We start from the raw sequence: 15,659 nt of genomic DNA, 5'->3' as shown, positions 1-15,659 counted from the left end.
CCTCTTCTGAAGGCCGCTAGCTCGCCACCCACCCACGGGGGAACCTGGTCAGGGTACTTTCTCTCGGGGGCAGACTCTGATCCTGGCGGGCTACCGGTGTCTCTGTTTGCTCGTTTCTTTCTTCCATTTCGGGAAAGGCTTCCTTACTGGGTGTGGAAATCTCCTATGCCTTTCCTCGCCTATTCTGTCAGCTTTAAAATTCTCTTTCAGTTGCCACCCTCACAGATGGATTAGGAAACTCTTTCCGGTGCACTCATTAGTGAAATGACCTCAATGAAGCTGGAATCCAATATCTAATCGCCGATTTTTAGCGAGTCCACACGCCAGGGTGGTCGGGGTCCAATGCAGCCCCGGCCAGGCCCAGGCCCCTTGGACTGGGCCACAGGAGGACACAGAGGAGGGTCCCGGCCCCCACGGTCGCGTTGCCGGCAGTTCTCCAAGGGCTTGGGCGTTTTCCAGAGGTAGGAGATGGAGGGGACTGATTTCTTCAGCGCCCCACTAACCACGCCACCCCACCCATGGGACACATCCCTAGAGAGAGAGAGAGACGCCCCATACACTCGCTCCCCTCCCCCATGCGCTGTGCCCCAGCCCGGGCCCGGGGGAATAGGCGGCAGCCCACCCACAGGGTGGGGGGCGCAGCTGAAAGGGGTTGTCGGGGAGGGCGGCCCCTGCCTGGGGTCAAAGGGCGGGCGACCCGCGCGTGCGCAATCGGCGGCGGCGGCGGCGGCGGCGGCGGCGGCGGCGGCGGCGGGGGCGGCCACGAGCTGGGGGTGGGCCAGGCGAGGAGAGGAAGGGGGCTGGAAGGTCTCCACCTTGGCGAGTCCAGCCGTGGAGGCGCATCTTGTGTGAGTGTGAGTGAGTGAGTGTGAGTGTGTGTGTGTGTGTGTGTGTGTGTGTGTATAGAGAGACAGCCCCCCACCCCGGCCCGCCGCTCCCTGCCCGCCCCGCCCCGCCCCGCCTGTCACCCCCGTCCCTCGGAGCCCGCCGGACCCGGCCGGTGAACTCAACAGGCCCGCCCGGTGCGGGTCAGCGCCGGCGCGGGGCCTGGGGCGGGAGGAGGCGGCGGGGAAGCGCAGAGAGGCTCGGCTTCTTGAGCGGGGCAGGGGCGCCCTCCGCCGTCTAGGGCCACACCACCCTGAACGCGCCCGATCTCGTCTGGTCTCGGAAGCTAAGCAGGGTCGGGCCTGGTTAGTACTTGGATGGGAGACCGCCTGGGAATACCGGGTGCCGTAGGCTTCTTTTTTTTTTTTTTTTTTTTTGTTTTGCCTCTTGTTCTGTCCCCTCTCTGGGAGCGAGGCGGCGGCCCGGGGCGGGGGTCACCCCCACCCTCAGCGCCCGCCGCGGTGCCTGGCGCCCCAGCCCGCACCGTGGGGCCTCCTCTTGTCCCAAGCCGCGACACCGCCGTCACGCGGCAGCATGCGTGGCTTCTGGACTGTCAGGTCTCAGACCAAAGGTCTGCTCTGTGGGAACCGACACGCTGGAGGAAACCTTGAGAGTCTGAGAGGGGAGGGAGTTCCAGAAGAAGGCCAGGATGTCATTTGGAGGGAGTATGTGACCAGAACTCGTCCCGTTGCTTTTGGGGTTCTATGGGCTACACGTAGGAATCTTTGGTGGTGGCACCTGATGTTGGGGGATCCGGAGTCACACCCAGACCTGCCCCACAGGCCTCCTTTTACTTTTCTCTTCGGATTCATTATGTTTAAAAAGTGTCTCTTATCTCTATGATTGCATTTTCTTTTCTCTCTCTTTTCAAGCAGATGATGGGAGTCCAAGTATTAAGGTGACATGTGTTGCCCGTGCCCCCCTCCCCCCTGTGTTCTTATTCATTAACCTCTGATGTTGTTCCAGCGTATTGTGGGGGTACCAATGTTAAGGTCGGGTACGTTGCCCTCTCCCAGCCTCCCCCCTCGGGTCAGAGCCTCAAGTGCGCCCATCCCCCAGTCGGTGCGCACCCACCCCATTCCTAATGGAGGTGTATGCCCATCCCTTCCCCCCACCCGCCCGACACCCACCCGATGAAGGTGATTCCTCTGTGTCCACTTGGGTGTCCGTCGGTTCGTACCCATTTGCTGGTGAGCGCGAGCACGTGGTGCTCGTGTGTCCATTCTTGGGCTACCTGGCTTACTGGAACGGGTTCCAGCTCTGGCCAGGAGAACCACGAGAGGTGCCCTCTCACCGCTGCTCCTCCTAGCTGAATAGCACTCCGTGGTGTCCACGCGCCACATTTCATTTACGCACTCGTGGGTCGATGGGCACTCGGGTCGCTTCCAGGTCTTTGCGATTGTGACTTGTGCCCTGACTCTAACCCTAACCCTTACCCAGCCCCGTCTCCTCCTCGGCCCCTGCCTGACTGACTCCTTCCCGCCCGGCCTGTCACCTGTCACCGTCCTCTGCCCCTGCCTGACACGCTCCTCCCCGCCCGGGCCGTCACCGTCCTCGGCCCCTGCCTGACGGGGCTCCTCCGTCGCCTGGGCCTTCCAAGGGCTTGGTGTGGACGCTGGTTCCAGGACGCCCTCCCAGGAACCCGGTAGCAGGGCGGCCGCAGCGTCTCGCGCCACCCAACCGTCCGCCGGCCGGCGGCCGGCGCTAAGTGGCCTGCGGGGGACGTGCCCCCACTGTGGGGCGGGCGCCCAGCCTGGTGTCTTCTCTGAGGCCCCGTGGCTGCTTTTCCCCCCCGCAAGGGGAGAGCCACGGAGGTGGGGACCGCCTCCTCGTGGGGACGTACACCCAGCTCTCCACGTCGGATTCCGGGGCTCTCTGTCCTGCCAGAAGGCCCAGCTGGCCTGCGGGTCCTTAGAGTGGCAAAAACATCCGAAAACTGAGATTGAGGGTCCGGTGGTTGTCTGCACTTTTGTGCTGGGCACCCCAGGGAGGCCCGGGGGCTGGCTGGACAACGCGGTCTGCTGGGCGGGGGGGGGGGTTTGGAGGAGCAACTGATGCCCTTTGCACTTTGGGTAGCAAGTGTCTGAGGTGTCTCTGAGCCCTGCGCCATGTCGGGGGGGGGGTGGGAGGTCGGGGGGGGGTGGAGGAGCAGGAGGAGGAGGAGGAGGTGGGAAGGGCCGTGGCCTGCAGTCGTGTTCCCGGGGTGGCTTCTTCCACAGGCTGCTTGGCCTGGGCTCCCTGCACCTGGGCCTTTGGAGGACTGGCCCTGTGCTTGCCAACGCTTCCCCTGCAGGGACCCAGAGCTGGGAGGTTGCATCTCTCAGCCCTGGGTCGGGCAGAGCCCCAGCGGGCCATGCCCACAACCTCTCTCAGCACGGGTCCCCCAGAAGGCTCCTTTGGGACCAGGATTCTCTTGCGGGTGACTCTTTAAGGTCTGGCCCCTGGATGGAGGGGCACCAGGAGTAGAGGAGCAGGAAGGGGAAGGGGGTGGCCGTGCGAGGGGACACTTTCAGGCCAAGTCCCAGCTTCAGCCTGATCCTCCTGGGAACCCCGGGGTGTACGTCACACCTCCTGGTTGTCCCGCTCTGAGACAAGGAGCCGGGCTTCGCATTCCCCCAGCAGCCAGTCGTGGGCTGAGGACACCTGGGGCGTTGGGAACTCCCTGGCTTCTCCTTGGCTTAACATCTGGAGCTGCTTGTGAATCGTGCCGCCACACACACCCGAGTGCAGGTGTCTTCTGCACAGACTGCGGGCCTCGCTCTTCTGAATGCCGCTAGCTCGCCACCCACCCACGGGTGAACCTGGTCAGGGTACTTTCTCTCGGGGGCAGACTCTGATCCTGGCGGGCTACCGGTGTCTCTGTTTGCTCGTTTCTTTCTTCCATTTCGGGAAAGGCTTCCTTACTGGGTGTGGAAATCTCCTATGCCTTTCCTCGCCTATTCTGTCAGCTTTAAAATTCTCTTTCAGTTGCCACCCTCACAGATGGATTAGGAAACTCTTTCCGGTGCACTCATTAGTGAAATGACCTCAATGAAGCTGGAATCCAATATCTAATCGCCGATTTTTAGCGAGTCCACACGCCAGGGTGGTCGGGGTCCAATGCAGCCCCGGCCAGGCCCAGGCCCCTTGGACTGGGCCACAGGAGGACACAGAGGAGGGTCCCGGCCCCCACGGTCGCGTTGCCGGCAGTTCTCCAAGGGCTTGGGCGTTTTCCAGAGGTAGGAGATGGAGGGGACTGATTTCTTCAGCGCCCCACTAACCACGCCACCCCACCCATGGGACACATCCCTAGAGAGAGAGAGAGACGCCCCATACACTCGCTCCCCTCCCCCATGCGCTGTGCCCCAGCCCGGGCCCGGGGGAATAGGCGGCAGCCCACCCACAGGGTGGGGGGCGCAGCTGAAAGGGGTTGTCGGGGAGGGCGGCCCCTGCCTGGGGTCAAAGGGCGGGCGACTGCGCGCGTGTGCAATCGGCGGCGGCGGGGGCGGCCACGAGCTGGGGGTGGGCCAGGCGAGGAGAGGAAGGGGGCTGGAAGGTCTCCACCTTGGCGAGTCCAGCCGTGGAGGCGCATCTTGTGTGAGTGTGAGTGAGTGAGTGTGAGTGTGAGTGTGTGTGTGTGTGTGTGTGTGTGTGTGTATAGAGAGACAGCCCCCCACCCCGGCCCGCCGCTCCCTGCCCGCCCCGCCCCGCCCCGCCTGTCACCCCCGTCCCTCGGAGCCCGCCGGACCCGGCCGGTGAACTCAACAGGCCCGCCCGGTGCGGGTCAGCGCCGGCGCGGGGCCTGGGGCGGGAGGAGGCGGCGGGGAAGCGCAGAGAGGCTCGGCTTCTTGAGCGGGGCAGGGGCGCCCTCCGCCGTCTAGGGCCACACCACCCTGAACGCGCCCGATCTCGTCTGGTCTCGGAAGCTAAGCAGGGTCGGGCCTGGTTAGTACTTGGATGGGAGACCGCCTGGGAATACCGGGTGCCGTAGGCTTCTTTTTTTTTTTGTTTTTTGTTTTGTTTTGCCTCTTGTTCTGTCCCCTCTCTGGGAGCGAGGCGGCGGCCCGGGGCGGGGGTCACCCCCACCCTCAGCGCCCGCCGCGGTGCCTGGCGCCCCAGCCCGCACCGTGGGGCCTCCTCTTGTCCCAAGCCGCGACACCGCCGTCACGCGGCAGCATGCGTGGCTTCTGGACTGTCAGGTCTCAGACCAAAGGTCTGCTCTGTGGGAACCGACACGCTGGAGGAAACCTTGAGAGTCTGAGAGGGGAGGGAGTTCCAGAAGAAGGCCAGGATGTCATTTTGAGGGAGTATGTGACCAGAACTCGTCCCGTTGCTTTTGGGGTTCTATGGGCTACACGTAGGAATCTTTGGTGGTGGCACCTGATGTTGGGGGATCCGGAGTCACACCCAGACCTGCTCCACAGGCCTCCTTTTACTTTTCTCTTCGGATTCATTATGTTTAAAAAGTGTCTCTTATCTCTATGATTGCATTTTCTTTTCTCTCTCTTTTCAAGCAGATGATGGGAGTCCAAGTATTAAGGTGACATGTGTTGCCCGTGCCCCCCTCCCCCCTGTGTTCTTATTCATTAACCTCTGATGTTGTTCCAGCGTATTGTGGGGGTACCAATGTTAAGGTCGGGTACGTTGCCCTCTCCCAGCCTCCCCCCTCGGGTCAGAGCCTCAAGTGCGCCCATCCCCCAGTCGGTGCGCACCCACCCCATTCCTAATGGAGGTGTATGCCCATCCCCTCCCCCCACCCGCCCGACACCCACCCGATGAAGGTGATTCCTCTGTGTCCACTTGGGTGTCCGTCGGTTCGTACCCATTTGCTGGTGAGCGCGAGCACGTGGTGCTCGTGTGTCCATTCTTGGGCTACCTGGCTTACTGGAACGGGTTCCAGCTCTGGCCAGGAGAACCACGAGAGGTGCCCTCTCACCGCTGCTCCTCCTAGCTGAATAGCACTCCGTGGTGTCCACGCGCCACATTTCATTTACGCACTCGTGGGTCGATGGGCACTCGGGTCGCTTCCAGGTCTTTGCGATTGTGACTTGTGCCCTGACTCTAACCCTAACCCTTACCCAGCCCCGTCTCCTCCTCGGCCCCTGCCTGACTGACTCCTTCCCGCCCGGCCTGTCACCTGTCACCGTCCTCTGCCCCTGCCTGACACGCTCCTCCCCGCCCGGGCCGTCACCGTCCTCGGCCCCTGCCTGACGGGGCTCCTCCGTCGCCTGGGCCTTCCAAGGGCTTGGTGTGGACGCTGGTTCCAGGACGCCCTCCCAGGAACCCGGTAGCAGGGCGGCCGCAGCGTCTCGCGCCACCCAACCGTCCGCCGGCCGGCGGCCGGCGCTAAGTGGCCTGCGGGGGACGTGCCCCCACTGTGGGGCGGGCGCCCAGCCTGGTGTCTTCTCTGAGGCCCCGTGGCTGCTTTTCCCCCCCGCAAGGGGAGAGCCGCGGAGGTGGGGACCGCCTCCTCGTGGGGACGTACACCCAGCTCTCCACGTCGGATTCCGGGGCTCTCTGTCCTGCCAGAAGGCCCAGCTGGCCTGCGGGTCCTTAGAGTGGCAAAAACATCCGAAAACTGAGATTGAGGGTCCGGTGGTTGTCTGCACTTTTGTGCTGGGCACCCCAGGGAGGCCCGGGGGCTGGCTGGACAACGCGGTCTGCTGGGCGGGGGGGGGGGGTTTGGAGGAGCAACTGATGCCCTTTGCACTTTGGGTAGCAAGTGTCTGAGGTGTCTCTGAGCCCTGCGCCATGTCGGGGGTGGGGGTGGGAGGTCGGGGGGGGGTGGAGGAGCAGGAGGAGGAGGAGGAGGAGGAGGTGGGAAGGGCCGTGGCCTGCAGTCGTGTTCCCGGGGTGGCTTCTTCCACAGGCTGCTTGGCCTGGGCTCCCTGCACCTGGGCCTTTGGAGGACTGGCCCTGTGCTTGCCAACGCTTCCCCTGCAGGGACCCAGAGCTGGGAGGTTGCATCTCTCAGCCCTGGGTCGGGCAGAGCCCCAGCGGGCCATGCCCACAACCTCTCTCAGCACGGGTCCCCCAGAAGGCTCCTTTGGGACCAGGATTCTCTTGCGGGTGACTCTTTAAGGTCTGGCCCCTGGATGGAGGGGCACCAGGAGTAGAGGAGCAGGAAGGGGAAGGGGGTGGCCGTGCGAGGGGACACTTTCAGGCCAAGTCCCAGCTTCAGCCTGATCCTCCTGGGAACCCCGGGGTGTACGTCACACCTCCTGGTTGTCCCGCTCTGAGACAAGGAGCCGGGCTTCGCATTCCCCCAGCAGCCAGTCGTGGGCTGAGGACACCTGGGGCGTTGGGAACTCCCTGGCTTCTCCTTGGCTTAACATCTGGAGCTGCTTGTGAATCGTGCCGCCACACACACCCGAGTGCAGGTGTCTTCTGCACAGACTGCGGGCCTCGCTCTTCTGAATGCCGCTAGCTCGCCACCCACCCACGGGTGAACCTGGTCAGGGTACTTTCTCTCGGGGGCAGACTCTGATCCTGGCGGGCTACCGGTGTCTCTGTTTGCTCGTTTCTTTCTTCCATTTCGGGAAAGGCTTCCTTACTGGGTGTGGAAATCTCCTATGCCTTTCCTCGCCTATTCTGTCAGCTTTAAAATTCTCTTTCAGTTGCCACCCTCACAGATGGATTAGGAAACTCTTTCCGGTGCACTCATTAGTGAAATGACCTCAATGAAGCTGGAATCCAATATCTAATCGCCGATTTTTAGCGAGTCCACACGCCAGGGTGGTCGGGGTCCAATGCAGCCCCGGCCAGGCCCAGGCCCCTTGGACTGGGCCACAGGAGGACACAGAGGAGGGTCCCGGCCCCCACGGTCGCGTTGCCGGCAGTTCTCCAAGGGCTTGGGCGTTTTCCAGAGGTAGGAGATGGAGGGGACTGATTTCTTCAGAGCCCCACTAACCACGCCACCCCACCCATGGGACACATCCCTAGAGAGAGAGAGAGACGCCCCATACACTCGCTCCCCTCCCCCATGCGCTGTGCCCCAGCCCGGGCCCGGGGGAATAGGCGGCAGCCCACCCACAGGGTGGGGGGCGCAGCTGAAAGGGGTTGTCGGGGAGGGCGGCCCCTGCCTGGGGTCAAAGGGCGGGCGACTGCGCGCGTGTGCAATCGGTGGCGGCGGGGGCGGCCACGAGCTGGGGGTGGGCCAGGCGAGGAGAGGAAGGGGGCTGGAAGGTCTCCACCTTGGCGAGTCCAGCCGTGGAGGCGCATCTTGTGTGAGTGTGAGTGAGTGAGTGTGAGTGTGAGTGTGTGTGTGTGTGTGTGTGTGTGTGTGTGTATAGAGAGACAGCCCCCCACCCCGGCCCGCCGCTCCCTGCCCGCCCCGCCCCGCCCCGCCTGTCACCCCCGTCCCTCGGAGCCCGCCGGACCCGGCCGGTGAACTCAACAGGCCCGCCCGGTGCGGGTCAGCGCCGGCGCGGGGCCTGGGGCGGGAGGAGGCGGCGGGGAAGCGCAGAGAGGCTCGGCTTCTTGAGCGGGGCAGGGGCGCCCTCCGCCGTCTAGGGCCACACCACCCTGAACGCGCCCGATCTCGTCTGGTCTCGGAAGCTAAGCAGGGTCGGGCCTGGTTAGTACTTGGATGGGAGACCGCCTGGGAATACCGGGTGCCGTAGGCTTCTTTTTTTTTTTGTTTTTTGTTTTGTTTTGCCTCTTGTTCTGTCCCCTCTCTGGGAGCGAGGCGGCGGCCCGGGGCGGGGGTCACCCCCACCCTCAGCGCCCGCCGCGGTGCCTGGCGCCCCAGCCCGCACCGTGGGGCCTCCTCTTGTCCCAAGCCGCGACACCGCCGTCACGCGGCAGCATGCGTGGCTTCTGGACTGTCAGGTCTCAGACCAAAGGTCTGCTCTGTGGGAACCGACACGCTGGAGGAAACCTTGAGAGTCTGAGAGGGGAGGGAGTTCCAGAAGAAGGCCAGGATGTCATTTTGAGGGAGTATGTGACCAGAACTCGTCCCGTTGCTTTTGGGGTTCTATGGGCTACACGTAGGAATCTTTGGTGGTGGCACCTGATGTTGGGGGATCCGGAGTCACACCCAGACCTGCTCCACAGGCCTCCTTTTACTTTTCTCTTCGGATTCATTATGTTTAAAAAGTGTCTCTTATCTCTATGATTGCATTTTCTTTTCTCTCTCTTTTCAAGCAGATGATGGGAGTCCAAGTATTAAGGTGACATGTGTTGCCCGTGCCCCCCTCCCCCCTGTGTTCTTATTCATTAACCTCTGATGTTGTTCCAGCGTATTGTGGGGGTACCAATGTTAAGGTCGGGTACGTTGCCCTCTCCCAGCCTCCCCCCTCGGGTCAGAGCCTCAAGTGCGCCCATCCCCCAGTCGGTGCGCACCCACCCCATTCCTAATGGAGGTGTATGCCCATCCCCTCCCCCCACCCGCCCGACACCCACCCGATGAAGGTGATTCCTCTGTGTCCACTTGGGTGTCCGTCGGTTCGTACCCATTTGCTGGTGAGCGCGAGCACGTGGTGCTCGTGTGTCCATTCTTGGGCTACCTGGCTTACTGGAACGGGTTCCAGCTCTGGCCAGGAGAACCACGAGAGGTGCCCTCTCACCGCTGCTCCTCCTAGCTGAATAGCACTCCGTGGTGTCCACGCGCCACATTTCATTTACGCACTCGTGGGTCGATGGGCACTCGGGTCGCTTCCAGGTCTTTGCGATTGTGACTTGTGCCCTGACTCTAACCCTAACCCTTACCCAGCCCCGTCTCCTCCTCGGCCCCTGCCTGACTGACTCCTTCCCGCCCGGCCTGTCACCTGTCACCGTCCTCTGCCCCTGCCTGACACGCTCCTCCCCGCCCGGGCCGTCACCGTCCTCGGCCCCTGCCTGACGGGGCTCCTCCGTCGCCTGGGCCTTCCAAGGGCTTGGTGTGGACGCTGGTTCCAGGACGCCCTCCCAGGAACCCGGTAGCAGGGCGGCCGCAGCGTCTCGCGCCACCCAACCGTCCGCCGGCCGGCGGCCGTCGCTAAGTGGCCTGCGGGGGACGTGCCCCCACTGTGGGGCGGGCGCCCAGCCTGGTGTCTTCTCTGAGGCCCCGTGGCTGCTTTTCCCCCCCGCAAGGGGAGAGCCGCGGAGGTGGGGACCGCCTCCTCGTGGGGACGTACACCCAGCTCTCCACGTCGGATTCCGGGGCTCTCTGTCCTGCCAGAAGGCCCAGCTGGCCTGCGGGTCCTTAGAGTGGCAAAAACATCCGAAAACTGAGATTGAGGGTCCGGTGGTTGTCTGCACTTTTGTGCTGGGCACCCCAGGGAGGCCCGGGGGCTGGCTGGACAACGCGGTCTGCTGGGCGGGGGGGGGGGTTTGGAGGAGCAACTGATGCCCTTTGCACTTTGGGTAGCAAGTGTCTGAGGTGTCTCTGAGCCCTGCGCCATGTCGGGGGTGGGGGTGGGAGGTCGGGGGGGGGGTGGAGGAGCAGGAGGAGGAGGAGGAGGAGGAGGTGGGAAGGGCCGTGGCCTGCAGTCGTGTTCCCGGGGTGGCTTCTTCCACAGGCTGCTTGGCCTGGGCTCCCTGCACCTGGGCCTTTGGAGGACTGGCCCTGTGCTTGCCAACGCTTCCCCTGCAGGGACCCAGAGCTGGGAGGTTGCATCTCTCAGCCCTGGGTCGGGCAGAGCCCCAGCGGGCCATGCCCACAACCTCTCTCAGCACGGGTCCCCCAGAAGGCTCCTTTGGGACCAGGATTCTCTTGCGGGTGACTCTTTAAGGTCTGGCCCCTGGATGGAGGGGCACCAGGAGTAGAGGAGCAGGAAGGGGAAGGGGGTGGCCGTGCGAGGGGACACTTTCAGGCCAAGTCCCAGCTTCAGCCTGATCCTCCTGGGAACCCCGGGGTGTACGTCACACCTCCTGGTTGTCCCGCTCTGAGACAAGGAGCCGGGCTTCGCATTCCCCCAGCAGCCAGTCGTGGGCTGAGGACACCTGGGGCGTTGGGAACTCCCTGGCTTCTCCTTGGCTTAACATCTGGAGCTGCTTGTGAATCGTGCCGCCACACACACCCGAGTGCAGGTGTCTTCTGCACAGACTGCGGGCCTCGCTCTTCTGAATGCCGCTAGCTCGCCACCCACCCACGGGTGAACCTGGTCAGGGTACTTTCTCTCGGGGGCAGACTCTGATCCTGGCGGGCTACCGGTGTCTCTGTTTGCTCGTTTCTTTCTTCCATTTCGGGAAAGGCTTCCTTACTGGGTGTGGAAATCTCCTATGCCTTTCCTCGCCTATTCTGTCAGCTTTAAAATTCTCTTTCAGTTGCCACCCTCACAGATGGATTAGGAAACTCTTTCCGGTGCACTCATTAGTGAAATGACCTCAATGAAGCTGGAATCCAATATCTAATCGCCGATTTTTAGCGAGTCCACACGCCAGGGTGGTCGGGGTCCAATGCAGCCCCGGCCAGGCCCAGGCCCCTTGGACTGGGCCACAGGAGGACACAGAGGAGGGTCCCGGCCCCCACGGTCGCGTTGCCGGCAGTTCTCCAAGGGCTTGGGCGTTTTCCAGAGGTAGGAGATGGAGGGGACTGATTTCTTCAGCGCCCCACTAACCACGCCACCCCACCCATGGGACACATCCCTAGAGAGAGAGAGAGACGCCCCATACACTCGCTCCCCTCCCCCATGCGCTGTGCCCCAGCCCGGGCCCGGGGGAATAGGCGGCAGCCCACCCACAGGGTGGGGGGCGCAGCTGAAAGGGGTTGTCGGGGAGGGCGGCCCCTGCCTGGGGTCAAAGGGCGGGCGACCCGCGCGTGCGCAATCGGCGGCGGCGGCGGCGGGGGCGGCCACGAGCTGGGGGTGGGCCAGGCGAGGAGAGGAAGGGGGCTGGAAGGTCTCCACCTTGGCGAGTCCAGCCGTGGAGGCGCATCTTGTGTGAGTGTGAGTGAGTGAGTGTGAGTGTGAGTGTGTGTGTGTGTGTGTGTGTGTGTGTGTGTGTGTATAGAGAGACAGCCCCCCACCCCGGCCCGCCGCTCCCTGCCCGCCCCGCCCCGCCCCGCCTGTCACCCCCGTCCCTCGGAGCCCGCCGGACCCGGCCGGTGAACTCAACAGTCCCGCCCGGTGCGGGTCAGCGCCGGCGCGGGGCCTGGGGCGGGGGGAGGAGGCGGCGGGGAAGCGCAGAGAGGCTCGGCTTCTTGAGCGGGGCAGGGGCGCCCTCCGCCGTCTAGGGCCACACCACCCTGAACGCGCCCGATCTCGTCTGGTCTCGGAAGCTAAGCAGGGTCGGGCCTGGTTAGTACTTGGATGGGAGACCGCCTGGGAATACCGGGTGCCGTAGGCTTCTTTTTTTTTTTGTTTTTTGTTTTGTTTTGCCTCTTGTTCTGTCCCCTCTCTGGGAGCGAGGCGGCGGCCCGGGGCGGGGGTCACCCCCACCCTCAGCGCCCGCCGCGGTGCCTGGCGCCCCAGCCCGCACCGTGGGGCCTCCTCTTGTCCCAAGCCGCGACACCGCCGTCACGCGGCAGCATGCGTGGCTTCTGGACTGTCAGGTCTCAGACCAAAGGTCTGCTCTGTGGGAACCGACACGCTGGAGGAAACCTTGAGAGTCTGAGAGAGGAGGGAGTTCCAGAAGAAGGCCAGGATGTCATTTTGAGGGAGTATGTGACCAGAACTCGTCCCGTTGCTTTTGGGGTTCTATGGGCTACACGTAGGAATCTTTGGTGGTGGCACCTGATGTTGGGGGATCCGGAGTCACACCCAGACCTGCTCCACAGGCCTCCTTTTACTTTTCTCTTCGGATTCATTATGTTTAAAAAGTGTCTCTTATCTCTATGATTGCATTTTCTTTTCTCTCTCTTTTCAAGCAGATGATGGGAGTCCAAGTATTAAGGTGACATGTGTTGCCCGTGCCCCCCTCCCCCCTGTGTTCTTATTCATTAACCTCTGATGTTGTTCCAGCGTATTGTGGGGGTACCAATGTTAAGGTCGGGTACGTTGCCCTCTCCCAGCCTCCCCCCTCGGGTCAGAGCCTCAAGTGCGCCCATCCCCCAGTCGGTGCGCACCCACCCCATTCCTAATGGAGGTGTATGCCCATCCCCTCCCCCCACCCGCCCGACACCCACCCGATGAAGGTGATTCCTCTGTGTCCACTTGGGTGTCCGTCGGTTCGTACCCATTTGCTGGTGAGCGCGAGCACGTGGTGCTCGTGTGTCCATTCTTGGGCTACCTGGCTTACTGGAACGGGTTCCAGCTCTGGCCAGGAGAACCACGAGAGGTGCCCTCTCACCGCTGCTCCTCCTAGCTGAATAGCACTCCGTGGTGTCCACGCGCCACATTTCATTTACGCACTCGTGGGTCGATGGGCACTCGGGTCGCTTCCAGGTCTTTGCGATTGTGACTTGTGCCCTGACTCTAACCCTAACCCTTACCCAGCCCCGTCTCCTCCTCGGCCCCTGCCTGACTGACTCCTTCCCGCCCGGCCTGTCACCTGTCACCGTCCTCTGCCCCTGCCTGACACGCTCCTCCCCGCCCGGGCCGTCACCGTCCTCGGCCCCTGCCTGACGGGGCTCCTCCGTCGCCTGGGCCTTCCAAGGGCTTGGTGTGGACGCTGGTTCCAGGACGCCCTCCCAGGAACCCGGTAGCAGGGCGGCCGCAGCGTCTCGCGCCACCCAACCGTCCGCCGGCCGGCGGCCGGCGCTAAGTGGCCTGCGGGGGACGTGCCCCCACTGTGGGGCGGGCGCCCAGCCTGGTGTCTTCTCTGAGGCCCCGTGGCTGCTTTTCCCCCCCGCAAGGGGAGAGCCGCGGAGGTGGGGACCGCCTCCTCGTGGGGACGTACACCCAGCTCTCCACGTCGGATTCCGGGGCTCTCTGTCCTGCCAGAAGGCCCAGCTGGCCTGCGGGTCCTTAGAGTGGCAAAAACATCCGAAAACTGAGATTGAGGGTCCGGTGGTTGTCTGCACTTTTGTGCTGGGCACCCCAGGGAGGCCCGGGGGCTGGCTGGACAACGCGGTCTGCTGGGCGGGGGGGGGGGGGTTTGGAGGAGCAACTGATGCCCTTTGCACTTTGGGTAGCAAGTGTCTGAGGTGTCTCTGAGCCCTGCGCCATGTCGGGGGTGGGGGTGGGAGGTCGGGGGGGGGGGTGGAGGAGCAGGAGGAGGAGGAGGAGGAGGAGGTGGGAAGGGCCGTGGCCTGCAGTCGTGTTCCCGGGGTGGCTTCTTCCACAGGCTGCTTGGCCTGGGCTCCCTGCACCTGGGCCTTTGGAGGACTGGCCCTGTGCTTGCCAACGCTTCCCCTGCAGGGACCCAGAGCTGGGAGGTTGCATCTCTCAGCCCTGGGTCGGGCAGAGCCCCAGCGGGCCATGCCCACAACCTCTCTCAGCACGGGTCCCCCAGAAGGCTCCTTTGGGACCAGGATTCTCTTGCGGGTGACTCTTTAAGGTCTGGCCCCTGGATGGAGGGGCACCAGGAGTAGAGGAGCAGGAAGGGGAAGGGGGTGGCCGTGCGAGGGGACACTTTCAGGCCAAGTCCCAGCTTCAGCCTGATCCTCCTGGGAACCCCGGGGTGTACGTCACACCTCCTGGTTGTCCCGCTCTGAGACAAGGAGCCGGGCTTCGCATTCCCCCAGCAGCCAGTCGTGGGCTGAGGACACCTGGGGCGTTGGGAACTCCCTGGCTTCTCCTTGGCTTAACATCTGGAGCTGCTTGTGAATCGTGCCGCCACACACACCCGAGTGCAGGTGTCTTCTGCACAGACTGCGGGCCTCGCTCTTCTGAATGCCGCTAGCTCGCCACCCACCCACGGGTGAACCTGGTCAGGGTACTTTCTCTCGGGGGCAGACTCTGATCCTGGCGGGCTACCGGTGTCTCTGTTTGCTCGTTTCTTTCTTCCATTTCGGGAAAGGCTTCCTTACTGGGTGTGGAAATCTCCTATGCCTTTCCTCGCCTATTCTGTCAGCTTTAAAATTCTCTTTCAGTTGCCACCCTCACAGATGGATTAGGAAACTCTTTCCGGTGCACTCATTAGTGAAATGACCTCAATGAAGCTGGAATCCAATATCTAATCGCCGATTTTTAGCGAGTCCACACGCCAGGGTGGTCGGGGTCCAATGCAGCCCCGGCCAGGCCCAGGCCCCTTGGACTGGGCCACAGGAGGACACAGAGGAGGGTCCCGGCCCCCACGGTCACGTTGCCGGCAGTTCTCCAAGGGCTTGGGCGTTTTCCAGAGGTAGGAGATGGAGGGGACTGATTTCTTCAGCGCCCCACTAACCACGCCACCCCACCCATGGGACACATCCCTAGAGAGAGAGAGAGACGCCCCATACACTCGCTCCCCTCCCCCATGCGCTGTGCCCCAGCCCGGGCCCGGGGGAATAGGCGGCAGCCCACCCACAGGGTGGGGGGCGCAGCTGAAAGGGGTTGTCGGGGAGGGCGGCCCCTGCCTGGGGTCAAAGGGCGGGCGACCCGCGCGTGCGCAATCGGCGGCGGCGGCGGCGGGGGCGGCCACGAGCTGGGGGTGGGCCAGGCGAGGAGAGGAAGGGGGCTGGAAGGTCTCCACCTTGGCGAGTCCAGCCATGGAGGCGCATCTTGTGTGAGTGTGAGTGAGTGAGTGTGAGTGTGAGTGTGAGTGTGTGTGTGTGTGTGTGTGTGTGTGTGTATAGAGAGACAGCCCCCCACCCCGGCCCGCCGCTCCCTGCCCGCCCCGCCCCGCCCCGCCTGTCACCCCCGTCCCTCGGAGCCCGCCGGACCCGGCCGGTGAACTCAACAGTCCCGCCCGGTGCGGGTCAGCGCCGGCGCGGGGCCTGGGGCGGGGGGAGGAGGCGGCGGGGAAGCGCAGAGAGGCTCGGCTTCTTGAGCGGGGCAGGGGCGCCCTCCGCC

General features: G+C 63.8%; 4 non-coding genes across 4 annotated transcripts; all 4 read left to right on the top strand.

Annotated features, from left to right (window-relative positions):
- Nucleotides 1–1,120: 1,120 nt before the first annotated feature.
- LOC142865176 (5S ribosomal RNA) lies at nt 1,121–1,239 on the top strand. The gene has a single exon (XR_012915479.1). It is a non-coding gene; the product is annotated as a 5S ribosomal RNA (ribosomal RNA).
- Nucleotides 1,240–4,739: 3,500 nt separating this feature from the next.
- LOC142865174 (5S ribosomal RNA) lies at nt 4,740–4,858 on the top strand. The gene has a single exon (XR_012915477.1). It is a non-coding gene; the product is annotated as a 5S ribosomal RNA (ribosomal RNA).
- A 3,512-nt stretch (nt 4,859–8,370) lies between these two features.
- On the top strand, nt 8,371–8,489 carry LOC142865173 (5S ribosomal RNA). Its single transcript, XR_012915476.1, has one exon. It is a non-coding gene; the product is annotated as a 5S ribosomal RNA (ribosomal RNA).
- A 3,524-nt stretch (nt 8,490–12,013) lies between these two features.
- On the top strand, nt 12,014–12,132 carry LOC142865172 (5S ribosomal RNA). The gene has a single exon (XR_012915475.1). It is a non-coding gene; the product is annotated as a 5S ribosomal RNA (ribosomal RNA).
- Nucleotides 12,133–15,659: the final 3,527 nt, after the last annotated feature.

The sequence above is a fragment of the Microcebus murinus genome, chromosome 28, assembly GCF_040939455.1.
Source record: "Microcebus murinus isolate Inina chromosome 28, M.murinus_Inina_mat1.0, whole genome shotgun sequence".
NCBI classification, from domain to species: Eukaryota; Metazoa; Chordata; class Mammalia; order Primates; family Cheirogaleidae; genus Microcebus; species Microcebus murinus.
The sequence above is the reverse complement of the archived record's forward strand: the minus strand, read 5'-3'. Positions and strand labels throughout refer to the sequence as shown.